General features: G+C 50.2%; 1 pseudogene; it reads left to right on the forward strand.

The window, feature by feature from the left end:
* Window positions 1-417: 417 nt before the first annotated feature.
* On the forward strand, window positions 418-536 carry LOC120616772 (uncharacterized; annotated as a pseudogene).
* The last annotated feature ends 10,356 nt before the right edge of the window (window positions 537-10,892 follow it).

The raw sequence follows: 10,892 nt of genomic DNA on the forward strand, positions 1-10,892 counted from the left end.
GACTGGCTGATGCATGCTCTTTAAAGCCACAGCACAGAAAGAGCTCATCTAGGAGGAGAGCACTGACAAGAAAAAGAAGGGGTCCTAGGAGTGCGGTGCATTAGGTTTTGATATCAAGTAGAGGAGCAACCTGCTTAGGAGACTGAGGAGCAGCCAGTGAGAGAGGAGGAAACCAAGACAAAAACCTTCCGAGAAGGCGTTCCAAGCAAGAGAAAGTAACACACCCAAAACTTAGTGGTGAGTAAGTCTGAGAAGGGAAACTGGTGTTTGGGGACAGGGCTGGAAGGAACAGGGGCAGTGACTAATAGAGACAATGGCTTGGAGATCTTAATGCAGTTGAGGTGATGCTGGAGCCAAGAGAAAGTGGACAGGAGCGGGAGGAGGTTCTGGTCAAAGATCAAGAACCCCTGGAATTTGGTCTACGGCCGTGCCACCCTGAACAAGCCTGGTCCTGTCTGATCTCAGAAGCTAAGCAGGATGGGGCCTGGTTAGTACTTGGATGGGAGACCACCCAGGAAGACTAGGTGCTGTAGTCGTAAAAAATAAAAAAATAAGGGATTGTGAACTGACAAGGTCCTTGCAATCTGTGAGGTCAACCAAGGGTTGCCTCGCCTAAAAAAATAAAATAAAATAAGGAGGCTCCAACTTTGCATTCCCTTCATGGTGTTTGACAAGAACCCCTGCACAATGTGGATTTCGGAGGTGTGATGCCACGATAGGAGGCAAGGACATGCCCAAAGGGGTTCCGAACTGGCCACCTCAAGGTGTGCTATGTTGGCATGAAGGTTGTTTTGAGCAGAGACTCTGATTTAATACCTGATCTAATTGCAGTTTCAACCTTCCCTAGAAATGTAAACTTAATCAACCAGTCTGGAATTTTCTGGCCAAGCACCAGTGAGGTGATCTGTCACCTGGGCCCTCTCCTTCCCCTCCCCTCAGAGAAAGAAGAGGAAATATGCATGATAAAAAGCCTGGCCATTCCCTTTCCCCCAGAAGGAGACATCCTGCTCTAAAAATAATCCTTTCTTCTCTTCTATTAATAGCCCCTTGTTCCACCCTCTTCCTATAAAAACCCTTCCATTTTGTACAGCCCCTCCGAGCATCATTCTAATTGCTAGATAGGGTGCTACCCCCATTCATGAGTCATTTAATAAAACCAATTAGATCTCCAAATTTACTCGGTTGAATTGTTTTTTAACAGATTGTAATTAAATTTGGTTATTTTTTGTTAATCTGTCTCATTTAGATTTAATTATTAGACCAGCCAAAAGAACCTTGAAGGGTAGAGGGAAATTTCTTCCTCCTCCACCGACCATGGGAAAAAAAAAGGCTGAGGTGAATAGAGGGCAAGATCACAAGGGAGTTTAAGGAACAAGAGTGGCCAAAATGTCAGGGGGCTCCTCCAGGTGACCCGTGAAGTGATGATAACAGGAATAAAGGCGATGTCTTGTAAGTGAGGGCCACCTCTGAGAAGCTGGTGGGAAAGTAATAAGGAGCTGTGGGCTGTCTACACTGGCAGTAATAAGACCATGGGAAGTAATGTGTTTGGAAAAGGGAGAAGTGGATTGCTATGCTCCACAAGGAGTACCCAATAGAATGACCTCACCCTCAACCCTGATCCACAGGAGTACCGCGCGAAAATAACAGCTTCCCTGGAGGGGGCTGGCAGGGTGGGGGTGGGGAGGCAGGTTTCAGGGCAGTGGTCGGGGGAAGGTGCAGAGAAGGGACTGAGGGTCCAGCAGTTTCCTGATGAGGACTGTGGGCTCTTGGCACCGCGGAAGGGGAAACCTGTCAGAATAGGAATTGTGTCCAAACACCAGGGTCCGGGTGATGAGAGGTGGATGCGGGGAAGCTTGTTTCTGGTGGTAAAGGAGTCTAACAGTTTCACAAAGTTACTCTCCGAGCACCTAATCTGAGCCACATCCTTAATAAATGTTTGCTATTACTTTTATTATTTCTGCAAGCTACAAGAGAAAGGAGCCTTCTGGATTTCTCCAGGGCAGGGCTCGGATTCGGGAGGGCTGCTCTCCGGTAGCTCCTCCCAATTCCTCCTCCTCCTCTGGAGCTCCCCAGCCCTGCGCCGATCTAAGGCTGCTTTCTGAGCCCCAGGGAGCTAGGTGTGTCTTACGTGCTATGCAAAATCAAAAAAGACCTGGGCGAATCGCCGCCCAGGTGGCCCGCTGGCTGAGCGCGGAATGGGGTGCAGCACCGAGCTTGGAGCGGGAAAGAGTCCGCGGGCGGGACAGAGGTGCTTCCCCTTTCCCGCCCGGGAGAGGCCTCCGCCTGCGTCCTGCAGCGCTCCCCATCCACCCCCGGAGCCAAACTGAACCAGAGGTCCCCAGAGCCCGAGGCCTCGCCCACGTTTCCCCTTGGGGAGAGAGGCAGCTCCCCCACCTGCCTGTCAGCCACGTGCTGGGTGGCCTTGGGCTGGCTGCCTCTGGTCTGTGGACCTCGGTTTTTTAAAAAAGGAGGCTGAACTCTATTTCTCCAAGGTCCCTCCAGGTTCCTCCAAGAGCACTTCCTGCAATAACCTGCCTTCTTCCGATCTGAACCTCTTCCTTCCCCCATAGCCTTGGGGTAAACCCTGGGTTATCTTCGATGACAGTTATCCATCCTGCTTCTTGGAGAAAGAGAAGTGTTGCAGTGCGGTTGTGATTTCCAGGAGAGGTCTGCAGGCTTTTTCTATTAAGGGCCAGACAGTAAATATTGTAGGCTTTACAGGCCTTACCCTCCCTGTCACAAATACTCAGCTCTGCCCTTGTACAAAAGTAGCCCTGGACGATACGTAAACAAATAAGCAGTTTTCAGTAGAAAGAGCTCAGTTTGAAGGTCAGTCAGGCCCAAATTTCAATCTTTAACCTCTTCAAGCCTTAGTTTTCACTTCTGAAATGTGTAGACAAATTGACAATTGCATTATAAAAGGTGTTAATTCTTGTCCCTTGACCAAAGGTTACAGATTTCCAGAAAAATAAAGTGTTCTGTCTAAGATTATGTAGGCGGACTAAGCAACTCCAAGTTTGTTCAGTGAAACCAGTCAAGTGAGCAGGGCCTCTCTGGGCTGACCTAACACGCAAGTTCATATCTCAGCTCCGAGACTCAGTCTCCTCATCTGTAAAGTAGGGATATGTCATTTCTCTCTCCTAGACCTGAGATGATTGATTACATGAGATACTGAATGGTGAGCACTTTGCACAGTGCCTGCCCAATAAATAGTAAGCACCCTGGAAATGGGGGGCGGGGGAGTACAGGGCTCTAGAAGACACCATCCTAACCTCCGGGTCCCCATCTTCTGCTGGGGACACGTACCATCTATAACACAAAGAATAGTGTCATTCATAAAGTAGCTTCATCTGTGCCTGCCCCATCGCACCGCCAAGCCCACCGTTGTCAGTATTTTGCAGATGAAGAAACAGTAGCTGGCTGCATAGGCCCCGAGCAGAGGACCACTAGAATTCTTCCCTTCCCCTTTAACCCGTGTCCAATATGCTGGCAATTGGTTTTGATTCGTCCTTGAAAATATATCCTGAATCTATCCATTTGCGGGAGGGAGGAGAACCATAGCATTCTGTTTGAGGCTACCATGATTTTTTAAAAGTGCAGATCAGGTCCTGCTACACCCCTGCTTAGAACCTTGAAAGGTTTCCTAGTTGACTTGGAATGAAGTCCCTTGCCCACAGGGTGCTGTGCCAGCCAGACCCTACCTTTCTCTCCCCTGTCCCCTCACTCATGCCCTCTTTCCCTCTGGCCTCAGGGGCTTCCTTTCTGTTCGTCTGACTCGCCAGGGTGCCATGTCCATCACCCTCGCCTGACCTCTTGCACTTCCTGCAGGCCTTCATATGGGAGGTGGCCCCAGTGACACCTCCCCAGCAGGTTTCCCTGGCCGCCCTCACCTCCACCCACCCTCTTACCACAGGCTGTTTCATTCTCTTTCCAGCGGTCATGCTATTTGATATTCTGCACACACTGAGTCTCCCCCAGTGAAATGTCAACTCCATTCCAACAGGAACCGTGGTTGCTTGTTCTCTCCTAAATCCTCAGGACTCAGCCCACGTCTGACACACTATAGTAAGTGCTCAACGAATGTGTAATGAGCTCATGACTCATTGTGCCTGGATCTCTGTCTTCTCTATGAGAGATATGAACTTGTAACAAACCGTCTAATAGACACTGAGCCCTACCAGGTGTTGGTCCTGTGCCAGCTGGGTAGCCACAGAGACATGCCCAGTCCTGGGCTGAATGACTCGCTGTCCCCGACCTGCACCCCATGGCAGAGACACGTGTACACACGGTAAGGACAGACAAGGTAGATGTGCCAAATTCTGTTGAAAGCCTCCTAGGTTCAAAGGTAGCTGGAGATAACGCCGCATGGCTCCTGAATCCTATAAGCAATCTCTGACTCTCTCTGTCCAAGAGCTAGGCCTCTCACCTGGGATTCCCTCTGCCTGGGACACCCTCATCAGCTGCACCCCCAATCCTCCCTGGCTTTGAATCATCGTTCAGACTTCAGTTCAGTTTCCACATCAGTTCCTCCAGGAAGCTTTCCCTGATCCCTCAGGTCTCACCTTGATGGTATCTCTTTAGTTGATCCCAGTCCTACCACCCGTTGCCCTGCTGGTACCTTTACACCCCATAGGGCTATTTGTTTCAAGGAATCAGGGACCTCGGCCATCACCCACTGCAGTGCTAAGCACAGAGCAGGAGCTCAAGAAATATTTGTTTTCTGAATGAACGAGTACACAGAGAGAGGATTTCCTAGAAGGCAGAATATCATCTTTCTGAGGCCAGAACAAGAGCCTCTCTGCATAGACACTGTCCATTTGTGATTGCAGCCAGCCTGGCCACCTCCTCCTCCAGGGGCTCTAGTGCCAAGCCCCAAACCATTTCTGTCTCTTTTTAATTTGTTTTCTTAAATAGGTTCACGATGGTACAGGCTGCACAAACGGGTGTACACTGATGCATCTCCTCCCCTGTGCTGCCCTCCTCTTTGTGGTACCTGCCCAAGGGAAAGCCCGCAGCCTGAATTTTCAGGCCCTTGGAGCCACAGGGACCGCTCCCTTTTGGAAGGGAGGCCTCAGCTCTGGCATTAGTGGCCATGCTCTGTAGCTAGGTTGAGGTAGAAGCAATGGATGGGGTGAAGGCAGAGCAGAGATGGGCCAGGATGATTCATCCTAGAGTGGACGATTCCCAGGCTCCAGGACAGCTGGGGAACACCCTGCAGAAAGAAAGGACAGTGCCTGCTGTCCCACATTACAGGATCTCTGCAGATCCTCCTTGCCAAACTCCAGAGAGAAAGGATGGGGGGAGGCCAAGGCCCTCAGGGGGGAGCGTCTCACTCCAGGGGCAGGGAGGTGGGACCTGGAGAACAGACATCCCCAACCTCATTCTGCCAGTTCTAGCTCTAAACCTTCCCTAAGAGGGTTGCAAAGGTGATAAAAATGTCAGCTACAGTCCCTCTCTGCCCAAACTGATCAATCCAGGTAATACTAGATTGTCAGGAAAACCCGAAAGGGAGCCGTGACGGAGCCATGGGAAAGAGGCACAGCCATTTCCCTGATTCCAGGAGGCTCTCCTGCCTTGTTTTTTTTTGTTGTTGTTTTTGTGGTTCTTTTTTAATGCTGGGTTGACAGCTCCATTTTTGAGTCACTACTGAATTGCAAAAAGTGGGGAGAAGCAAGGTATCTCCCAGTCAAATTTGGCTTCCTATTTCTTACTTAGGAGGAGGAGTTCACAGCCATTCCCACCCCTCCTCCCCGCTCCAGACCTTATTCATTAATCATGGTACCTTGTCTACTAAGCAATGCATGTTCCCACTCAAGATGAAACCTATTTGTCACCTGTGCCCAAAGGTAGCTCTGCTTTAGCCCTACTAACCTCATGAGGTAGGCTACGGGAATGGCGTCCCCTGCAGTTCTGCTGCGTACGACCTGTGCAGCCCTCTGTGGTGGCCCTGCCAGGGTGGAGAGAGATGGCCTTGGAGTCTTCAGAGAAAGGACGGGCATGGGGGTGGGGGTGAGAGGCTTTGTATACTCTCCCACCCTGCCTCAACCTTAGGCAGTCCTTTGTCTCTTACTCAGTGGACTTCCCAACAAGACCTCGCTTGAACCCAATTGTCCCATTGCTAACAGCAAGGACACACCCTGTGAAATCCCTTCAGTGGGGAAGAAGTGGGAAAGCTGCAGGCTTTAGAATCCGAATCCTGGCTCCGCCTCTCATTGTCTGTGTGACTTGGGGCAAATAATACTACCTACCTCCCAGTATGGCTGAGAAGACTAGAGGAGATAATGCAGATACAGTGTGGCCACCTAGCCACCACCTGGTACATGGCAGAGTGATGACAGTGGGACCACAAGGAAGAGGACAGTCCTTTCCAGCTCTGATGGCAAAGCCTGGGCAGGGTCCCGCAACCACAGCACTGTTGACGTGCGGGGCCAGATCACTCTTGGCTGTGGGGGCTGTCCTGTGCCGCCCAGAATGTCTAGCAGCGTCCTTGCCCTCCACCCACTAGATGCCAGTCACCCCTCTCCCCTCAGTTATGACAACCAAAAATGTCTCCAGAGATTGCCAAATGCCCCAAGGAGACGACATCGACTCCAGTTGGGAACCACAGGTCTAGGGGGGTCTTGGCTCCCATACCTCCTCTTGCTGCAGGAGGATGGGATGAGGAAGGCAGCAAAGGCTGCGTCCCATCTTGGAAAATGCCACAGTCAGCACTTCTTGCTCTGTCCCTGGAGACCCCTTGGCTTTGCTGGAGGCTTCCTTGTGTTAAGGCTGCAGAAGGCATGGGGGAGTGGGGAAGGAACCGGAGAGGAAAGGGGGAGGGGAAAAAAGAGAGGGAAGGAGAGGGATAAGAGATTGCGGATGGATGGGGAGAGGAGAGCTGCGTGAGGCTGAACGCACCTCTGGCCCCCGGGTCCCTAGTCTCTGAACACACCCAAGATACAGCCTTGGGGTCTCTGGTGGCGGCCATGGTCCTTTGCCCCTTCTCTAAGTGACTCGAGGGAGATGACTCAGTGGGCTCCATGCCCAGACTTGAAGGGGTGCGGCGTGGGAGGGGAAGGCACCTCGCCTGGTCTCAGCTCTCCCCACCTTTCCCAGACAGTCCACCAGCAGGTCCTGTCCCCCATGCCTCTAAGATGCTCCAGACCCTCACTCCTTCTCCCGACACTGGTTCAGCCACCATCTGTTTGTATCTGGACACCTGGAGTTGCCTGTCTCTTGGCGGGCCTCCCTGTTTCTACCTTTGTTCTTCGTATTCTTTATTATCCAGGAAGCAGAGGCATGACCTACTCACAATGCAAATCAGATCATCTTATCTTCATGCTCAGAGCCCTCCAATGACTTCCTTGGACCTTGGGATCAAATCTGAACCCTTGGCACAAACTTCAAACATATGTGGTTCCCATTTCCCAACTTTTAGGTGAAGTTCCTCGGCCCACTATCGCCAGTCCTGTGTCCTCAGCATTAAGGTGTCTACACAAAGATTCCTTCGTTAGACAGGCCTGCTCCGCTCAAACACTGGCGCGTGGTCCTGTTGTGTAGTCTTCGCAGCACTTTTGACCATATGGATTACCTTGTTTCTTTGTTGCCTGCCTCTCTTTGTCTGGAATCTCAATTCATGTAAGTCAGGGACTTTGCCTTCCATTAATTTCCGCATCCCAAGGGCCCATGTGTCTGGCAATAGTAGACGGGGCTCAATATTTATGGAACAGACAAACGAGTGAATGATTAGCTTCGAAAGTCCTTTTCCTTCTTTCAACAGTCTCTTTGTGACTCTTCACGAGCACCTCCATCATTATCATTTCTTAACCTATGTCTCTCTGAGGAAGGATACTCCTGGGAGGAGTGGCAGGCCTGCCCACTCCCAGAGATGATCGTGGATGAAATGGGGCAGCCCCTCTCCCTTGGGCCCCTCGCCTCCCCAGGCCAGGCTGCAGAGTGTGCCACCAGAGGGCGCTCCACATTATGCCTCCTGGCTCTGTAGACACTAGAGGTGGGTGGGGCTGGGCTTGGCTGTCGGTTTTACCTGCTGGGATATCTCTCTATCTCTGTCTCTGTCTCTCTGCCCTTTCTACCAAGCTTCTCCCTGCTTTTCATCCAAGGTCCTCTCTCATCTCTATCAGCAAACCTGTTTTTGGCCCCATCCTGTGGTAAGCCCCAATGTCAGACATAGGGTACACAGACTTGTCCCAACCACAGGGCCACTTATCAAGCTGAAGTGGCAGACATGGGCCCCAAATCCCCATTTCCTAATTCTCAGGCCCCTCCTCCCTCTCTTCCAGGAGCTGCCTCTCCTGTACCAGCCCATAGTGAGCTTTCTCTGAATTCATTTATTCGTTCACTCATTGATTCATTTTTTTCATTGATTCATTTTTCATCTATTCATTCACCAAATGTGGTCTGGGACAGAAGCAGGGATTTAGGCAGACAGAGACTCTACTTTCTGCTGTCTGGGGCGGGGGACATTGTGAACACATACCACCCAACAATGCAATTTATATAAATGCCTTTAGGGAGAAGTGACATGGCAGCATAGAAAAGGGGACTTGTCCTGAGCTCCAGGGTTAGAAAGGCTTTTCTGAGGAAGTGACTTTTTTTCCATTTAATTCTCTCTCTTTCTCTCTTCCAAAGAATAAAAAGCATTTATTTGAGCAAAAAGGAGATGCAGCTTGGTAGATACACATCGTGTTCCCTCCATTAAATTCTCAAACCACCTCTTAAAATCTCTTATGAAAGAATTCAAACACATACAAAAGTAGAGAGAATGCTATAATGAACCCCATGCGCTCCTCACTCAGCTCCCACCATCCGGTTTCATGCCTGCCCCACCCACTCTCCCACTTCACCCCACCCAATTATTTTGAAACAAATCCCAGGCATCTTATTCTGTCATCCATAAACACTTCACTATGTATCTCTAAAAGATAAGGAATCTTTAAAAAGAAAAATATAGCCACAACATCATTATCACGACTAAACAAAATTAACCTTTCCTTAGGAGAGGAAGGGAGGTATAAACTGACAGCAGCCACAGGGAAGAGCAGGTGCGAAGGCCTGAGGCAGAGAGAGGCACCTGTACAAGTGTACTGAAGGAATAGAGAGAAGGCTCATGTGGCCGAAGCAAAGAAAACAAGGCTGGTGGGCAGCAACTACACCATTTGAGACTTTATGAGCCTCAGTAAAGAGCTTGGCTTTCAACTCTATCCTCATAGCGATGAAAGGCCCCTGAATGGCTTTAATCAATGCTGAGAGATATCTGACGGGCAGTGAAAAAAATAATTCTAGCATAATACCTGTGCCTCCCATGGCCCCTGAACTGTGCTTCTCTTTGACAAGTTCATGTGTTGTAGGCCGAGCAGTTATTTATCTCCTTCAAGTGTCTTAACATCTGTGTTTCTATTTGGTGACAGAGACAGAGTATGAGCTCTGGAGTCAGGCTGACTGGAGTTTAAATCCCACCTCTGCTCTTTATAAAGGGTTTGACTGTGAGGAAGTCTCCCTCTCTGTGCATTCTTTCTCTCATCTCTGAAAAGACCCACAGAATCCTTGCTTCAGAGCTCACTGTGGAGACTGAATGAAATTCTATAGAGCAGCGGTCTCCAACCCTTTTGGCACCAGGGACTGGTGCTCCTACAAGAATTTAATGCCTGATGATCTGAGGTGGAGTTGAGGTGGTGATGCTAGCTGGGGAGCTGAGGACTGGTAAAGGTCCCTGGCCTGTCAGGAACCAGCTGCACAGCAGGAGGTGAGTGGCCAGCAAGCCAGCGAAGCTTCGTCTGTATTTGCTGGCTTGCTGGCCACTCACTTCCTGCTGTGCAGCTGATTCCTGACAGGCCAGGGACCTTTATCAGTCCGCGGCTGGCCAGCGGGGTTGGAGAGCCCTGCTGTAGAGGATGCACAGTGACAGCACATCCATGTCTTTTCCTCCCTGCTTCCTGTCCCCACCATTGTATTTTCTTTACTGGGAAATGCTGTGGAGAGTGAAGCAGAAGCCAAGGGTTCAGGGCCTCCTGAGACAGGAGCCTCACCCTGCTAGCAGCCTTGAGCTTCTTGCTGTCTCTGAAATCTTGCCTGAAGGTTTACTGCCCCTTGGGTAGGACTACATTGGGGATGGTGGAGGGAGGAAATGTAATAGCTAAGCTTTCCCATTGGCTGTTTGGGGCTCTAGGCTCAAGAAAAAAAAAATATGGAGAGTCTCCTCTACCACTGCCAGTAGGGTGGTTTTAGTGGGGTTATGATAAGGGCTGAGTCTTCTGCCTGGCTTGGGACCCAAGGCCTCCCAGTTAAGGACAAGGTCCCAGTAATGATTAGATTGTTACCTTGGCCAGGGATTTCGGTCTCCGTGTATCTACCCAGGAAGGCCACGACAAAGGCAGGCCAACTCCATCAACTTTCCCTACTGTGTATTCACACATACTCAAGCCCCTGGCTCAGGTGGACACTCACACTTGCACACATGTTCACATCTCCTTGTGTATATATGCACATCCCTTCAGGCGAGGAGGTGCAAAATAGCTTAGTGAGTGTGGGGGAATCCACCGATAATGAGGTTGCAGCAGAGTGACCGTTAAGACCGAAAATGAGGCTGAGGAGGTGGTCAAGGGCCGCATTGGGCCCCTGGGCTTACCTCTACACTTCCTGTGGCCCCGTCCACTCATCCAGACCCTCAGTGCCACGTGACTTCTCATTTTGGCCTTCATCTTCTATCCACTGGTCTTATGCAAAACTTCTGAATCAAATTGATAAACAAGATGTTTTGGGATAGAAGGTAGCAATAAGCAAAATTCCTTTCTGGCTTGTGTATGTGGTTATTTGGGCTTTATTTACTAAATAACCCTTTTATATCTTCCCATGACCCAGAGGAGTTGCCAAAGATATTCTTGTTAAATTTGCCT

Source organism: Pteropus medius, unplaced genomic scaffold, assembly GCF_902729225.1.
Source record: "Pteropus medius unplaced genomic scaffold, Ma_sr-lr_union100, whole genome shotgun sequence".
NCBI lineage: Eukaryota > Metazoa > Chordata > Mammalia > Chiroptera > Pteropodidae > Pteropus > Pteropus medius.